Genomic DNA, 6,651 nt, shown 5'->3' with positions numbered 1-6,651 from the left:
CTGCCTATGCAGGGGGTCGGACTCGATGATCTATTGAGGTCCCTTCCGACCCTAGCATCTATGAATCTATGGGAACATAAATCTGATTAATTCACACTGCTATGCCCAATCTCTCAGGACCATGCTCAACTCCTAAGAGAAGCAAAGCCTCCTTCCAGGTAGTGAGAGCATTGTTGCTGAAACAAATCCCCTTCCCCCTTGCACTCACAGAAAGGAACTATAAACGTTTATTGAGCTATGCAGACAAAATGTAAAAAAACAGGTACAAGTACCAGTGCTCTGTGTCCTGCTCCAGTTGGCAGCGCCGTGGGCTTGGGTGATGGAGAAGACACCAAGGTCAGAGACATCATGCATCTATCTATAAGAACCACTAGAGCTGCAGTACCGCAGGAATGAGAAAAATTCCCCCTTGCCAAACAACCCCTCTCCCTCCCTCCCTCTCAGTCCAAGAAAGGCTCAGATGTGATGGCAGGAGTTCCTCATGGAAACTAGTATCTCAGCTGATCTGGTGCTGCTGCCCCGGTGACTCCCAAGCTGTCCACCTGGAGAGGCCTGTAAGAGGCACTCCAGCTCTTTCCCCCCTCCTCTCTGATCTGATCCCTGAGGAAAGTCTATGGGTACCAGGTGATGCCAAGTCTCATGGCACAGGCAGTGAGAGGTTATTAGGTACTGACCTCTCAAGGCAAGGCCAGCCACCCCCTCTTCTGCAATTGCAACCTTATCCTGGTCCTGGACAGTACTCCCATTCTTCCCCAACTCCTGAAAGCAAAGTAACCCCTACCCCTTCCTGGAGTATTCAAAGTAAAAGAATGGTCCTGATAAACCAAGGTTAGCATACAGCAGGACTCTTTTTAGGCATCCAGGGTCTAGGGAACCTATCCTGAGGTCAGATCATATGTCCAGCACTGTGTCAATAGCTGCAATGATTACAAACTCATCCATGGGTGTCAGCTCATCATATCAAAGTCACAGGTAGCACTCAAGTTGGATTCTCATGGTGAATGGAAACCTGGGCTTCCCCAGTATGTTGTCAAAGCAGATGGCCCCCCTCCAGATATCGAGCACCTCCCAACAGACCATGTCCTGCATCAGGAGCAGGGCGTATTTGCCGGCATTCCCCCGGGTATCTTGGTAAAGTTCATCCCTCTGGGCCCAGCCAACTGTCAGTAGAGAAATGTCAGGAACAAAATATCACTCTTTCACGAACACAGTGCTGAAATGCCTCTCCTGTAAGTGAAAAACAGCGGGTAAAGGTGGTTTAAGAGCTCCACTGACATCCTCCAGAGTGGTCAGTCCCTGCCCACTCCAGGGATGGTCCGAGTCCCCATGGAACCCTGGGTCCCCAGACCCCTTAAGGGAGCAGGTGCCCACCACAGTGGCTGGAGAGACATCCAGCCTCTCCATCCTTAGCAACCCATCCCAGCACCCCTTCAGGGCCTGCTGCCCACCTGCCACACAGCTGGGACCTGGGACACCATTGTGCCAGGTGGAGAGCAGCAGCTCAGCTCCCAGCCCCAAATGGGGAAAGGGTCAAGACAAAGGACTTACCATAGCTCCCTTGCCATGTCTGCATGAGTGCCCAGGTAACTGCTGGGAGGGTCCAACATGCCTGACCTTATCCTTCATTTTATCTGCAAAATGTATAACCTCACACAAAGGCTCCACTGTCTAACTGCAGAGTCACTACCTGTGTATGGAAGGACAGCTTGGGGTGGACACAATGCCCTTCCAAGGCCAGGGGACCGCACAGCCGCAAAGTGCATGAGAGATGTCCATTGAAGGCATTGAAGAAGCAAGGAGGAGATGCTGGAGGCCCTGGTCATTGCCTCCAAGCTCTGAGTGCACAGCTGACTCCTGGCCCCATGAGCTGCAGAACTGGCACACAGAGATTCCAGATGTAGAGAGAGGACATGCTCAGGCTGTCAAATGTTGACACCTGGGTTGCCGGGCCAGGGGGGAGGGGGGGGGGGGGGGGGGGGCTCGAGATGGCCACCTGCTGTTTTGAGAAGGCAACCCAGGCCTCTGAGGAGCTGGCAGAGTCACAGTGCCAGGACAGGGAATTTATGGACAGGGCCCTGGACCATTTTGTATCCACCTATGACACCCCTGACTGGTGCCAGTACTGCCTTCTGCAGAGAGTCTGTAGACCCTGTGGCTGGGTGTGGTGGGAGAGGCTACCACCCAGCCTCCGCAGGATGCTGTGCCCTGCTCCAGGGATTCTTTCCAAAGGCTACAGGAAGAACACCTGGATGCCAGCTGAGGGGAATGGTCCCCAGTGCACCCTGACTGGAAGCTGACAGAGTGGGAGGGGGACTCTGGGACAGGAGGAGTTGCACAAGGGAGCCAGTGAGCAATGGTTCAGTGAGACACAAAGGCACCAGGTGGGGCCCACTCCAGCAGGCAGAGCTGGGCTAGGGAGTGGGACTTGATGCCAGGGCCATCAGTGACACCACCCTCTCCCAGAGCTGATCCACTCACCCCCATGCCTGGCAGGAGACCCCGGTACACAGGCCCCGAAGCAGCTCCCGGACAGTCCTGAAGGGGCACAGGAGCACTCAGAACCAGGGGGAAGTGCAGCCTACCAGGCTAGGCTGTCACTGGGACTACATCTCAGAATAGAGCCAAGCAGCCTGAGCTCATCCACCTGCCAGATGGAGAGCTATGCAGGGGGAGCTTTTCCACTCCCTGTTGCCTACCCCTGGCCTGGCCTGGATCTGACTGCAAGGGAGCAGCACAGCCTTGGCAGGGATAGGCAACCCCAGGTTCAGTCCTGCTGCATGATATGAGACCTAGGCATGACAAGCAGGACATACTGCAGCTTCTGGGTCTCCTTGCTTGAATATAGACAGCAGGATGCCCTGGCAGGGTGCAGGCAAGCTAGGACAAGGAGGCATGTGCAATTGACGAGACAAGATGCTTTTCTGGAAGCCTGGGCTTGGTGTGACGAAGGTCCATTGCGACATGCCAGAGGGTTAGGAGCATGCTTGCTCATGCCTGGCAGCAAGTCAGGGGTGACCAAGTTGCTTGATTGTGCTCAGCAGTCTCCATAGCCTGGGAATCCTGCAGGGCATGCTGGGAGGCATGCAAGGACACGCTCAGCCATCAGGCCTCAGCCAATGCAGGAAGCCCACATGGCCCCCCAGCCCCTCCCCTGGGTGAACATGTACATTCATAGTTTCATAGTTTGTAGGGTTGGAAGGGACCTTGACAGATCATCAAGTCCAAACCGTGCCATGGCAGGAAAAAGTACTGGGGTCAAACGACCCCAGCAAGGTGTTCATCTAGCCTCCTCTTAAAAACCCCCAGGGTAGGAACCAGCACCACCTCTATTGGAAATTGGTTCCAGATCCTACCCACCCTGATAGTGAAGTAGCGCCTCCTGATGTCTAGCCTGAATCTACCCTCTGCCAGCTTGTGACCGTTATTTCTTGTCACTCCAGGGAGTGCTCGGGGAAACAGGAACTCCCCCAATGCCTGCTGGTCCCCCCCTGACTAGTTTGTAAAAGGCCACTAGATCCCCCCTCAGACTTCTCTTGTGGAGGCTGAACAGGTTCAGGTCCCTTAACCTCTCCTCGTAGGGCCTGCCCTGCTGCCCCCTGATCATGCGAGTGCCTCTCCTCTGGGCCCGGCCCAAGTTGTCCACATCCCTCCTGAAGTGTGGCGCCCAGAACTGGATGCAGTACTCCAACTGCCTGACCAGTGTCGCAGAGAGGGAGAGGATCACCTCCTTGGACCTGCTTGAGATGCATCTGTGGATGCATGACAAGGTGTGGTTGGCCTTCCTAACTGCATCCCCACACTGTTGGCCCATGTTCATTTTGGCATCAATAATGACTCTAAGATCCTTTTCTGCCTCTGCACTGACAAGAAGGGAGTTCCCCAGCCTGTAGGTATGCTGCTAGTTCTTCCTCCCCAGGTTCAGTACCTTGCACTTGTCAGTGTTGAAACCCATCCTGTTCTCATCTGCCCACCTCTGTAACCTGTCTAGGTCCAATTGCAGCCTATTTCTCCCTTCTGGCATGCCCACTTCCCCCCACATCTTAGCGTCGTCTGCGAATTTGAACAGGGTGCTTGTTACCCCCTCGTCCAAGTCACTGACAAAGATGTTGAACGGCCCGCCAGCCAATTTGCAACCCATCTGACTGTGTATGCATCAACACCACAGTCGCCTAGTTTTTTAATGAGAATGGGGTGAAAGACAGTGTCAAAGGCCTTCCTAAAGTCCAGAAGGAGTATGTCCACCGCAACACCTCCATCCAAGGATTTTGTGACCTGGTCATAGAAGGCCATCAGGTTGGTCTGACAAGACCTACCTCTAGTGAACCCATGTTGGTTTCCCCTAAGCATAATCTCCCCTGCTGGTCCCTCACAGTTGTGCTCCTGGAAAATTTTCTCAAAGAGCTTTCCCAGAACTGAGGTAAGACTAATGGGCCTATAGTTTCCTGGGTCCTTTCCTCCCTTTTTTGAAAATGGGGACCACATTGGCCCTTTTCCAGTCCTCTGGCACCTCGTCAGAGCACCACGAGTGCTCGTAAAGCAGTGCCAGGGGTCCCGCAATGACCTCTGCTAATTCCCTCAGCACTCTGGGGTGGAGATCATCAGGACCAGCCAATTTAAATATGTCTAGTCCCTCCAGAAGTTCCCTGACTAGATCCTCACTGACCCTAGGTCTGGGTGCACCTCCCCTGGGGCCTACGGAGATCCCAGTGGGGGCAGTGACCCGGTCCCTGCTCAGGAAAATGGAGGCAAAAAATTGTTAAATAGGTTAGCTTTGTTGTCTGGTGCATTGACCAGATTTCCTAGCGTGTCTTGCAGCGGTCCCACATTACCCGGTACCTTCTTTTTACCCCCTATGTATTTAAAAAAGGACTTCTTGTTGTCCTTGATCTGGGTAGCTAGTCCCAGTTCCATCTCTGCCTTGGCCTTCCTGACTTTCCCTCTGCAGCCCCGAGCAACCAAGGTATAGTCCTCCCTGGTGATGGCCCCCCCCTTCCATTGGGTATACGCCTCCCTTTTAGGCAGGAGATGTTCCTGTATGCTTTTGGTGAGCCATGGGGGCTTTTGCATCCTCTTGCCCCCTTTGATCCGTGTTTGGATTACCTCCTTTTGGGCTTGGAGGATTATCTCCTTAAGGAATGACCGAGTGGACCTCCAACTCCACTCCCCTCCAGGATCTCAGTGCCTCCCCGACTATTCTCCTTACCTCATTGAAGTCCACCCTCCTGAAGTCGAGGGCTGCTGCCTTGCTGTAGGCCTTTGCCACCTTGTGCTGGATGGTGAATTCCAGCAGGCGATGATCACTGTTGCCCAGGTGGTCAAGCACCCACAAACCCCTCACCAGGTCGTTGCCCATGGCCAGGACCAGGTCCAACAAGGTGTCTCCCCTGGTGGGGCTGTGCACCTCCTAGGTTAGATGGAGGTCCTGTATCTCAGTTAGGAACCTACGTGAGTGGTCAGACCTGGCTGACTGCTCTTCCCAGCAAATGTCTGGAAAGTTCAGGTCACCCATGATGACCATGTCCTTTGACCTAACTACCTCCGTGAGCTGAATTAAGAATTTCCAGTCTAGCTCTTCCCCTTGGTTGGGTGGTCTGTAGCAGACTCCCCCTGGGTTCCCGACTGGCCGGGAGGTGGGCCAGGGCTAGTAGCCGAAGGTTCCGGGGGGACCACACCTGAGAGGGGAAAATGGTTTCGGGGGGCTAGGTAGCCTGGATGAAGGCAGAGAGGCCGCCTGATCAGAGGGATCATGGAGGGGTCCTGTTTGGATGATTCTGGGGCCCAATGTGGGGGCCGGTGAGGATATGAGCATCAAGATGCCATCTGCAAGGCTTGGGCTGTGGTGTTGGGGAGGAGGGGAGCCGCAGAGAGCGCCCCCTGGCATCGGGGCACTAAAATGGGCAGCCTCCCGCTTAATTGACATCAATCAGTGAATCAATTAACATCAAGGCATGGCAGGCGAGAAGGCGGGAGGTTGCCCCAAAAAACAGGTGAGCGGGCCGCGGAGATCGGCCCCGAGGAGGCCCCCTGTTACAGTGGTGCATTGGCCGGGAAATATCTGTCCGTTGGCCATGCACAGTTGCAACCGGTATGAGAAGTCCCAGTGGGAGAGAGGAGCCCCAAGGTAGGGGGCAATTGAGAAGCTCCAGGAAGGGGGCGGTGAGGAGATGCCCAGTGTGGGTGGACAGCCCCGGTGCATGGGGGGCAGTGATGATGGGAAGCCCAAGTTGGGCACGGTGGCCCCAGAGAGGGGGCAGCAATGAGGAGCCCCAGAGAGGGGGCGGCAATGAGGAGCCCCAGTGTGAGGGGACAGTGATGAGAAGCCCCAGTGAGGGGGTGGCCCCAGAGAGGAGGCGGTGATTAGAAGCCCAAGTGTGGGCACGGCGAGCCCCAGAAAGGGGGCAGGATTATTATGGAGCCCAAGTTGGGCACGGTGAGCCCCAGAGAGGGGGCAGCAATTGTTGGAGAGCCCAAGTTGGGCACAGCGAGCCCCAGAGAGGGGGCAGCGATGAGGAGCCCCAGTGTGAGGAGGGCAGTGAGGATCTAAGGGGGAAGGTGTGTGGCAGGGCACTGTGTGTGCCTGCCACTTTAAGGGCCTGGAGCTGGCAGCCACCAGGTGCCTGACGAGGGCAGCCATTTTGGAGGCAAGGGGTG

This window comes from Alligator sinensis, unplaced genomic scaffold (assembly GCF_000455745.1).
Source record: "Alligator sinensis unplaced genomic scaffold, ASM45574v1 scaffold534_1, whole genome shotgun sequence".
In the NCBI taxonomy this organism is placed as follows: domain Eukaryota; kingdom Metazoa; phylum Chordata; order Crocodylia; family Alligatoridae; genus Alligator; species Alligator sinensis.
This window is presented reverse-complemented; position numbering follows the sequence as displayed.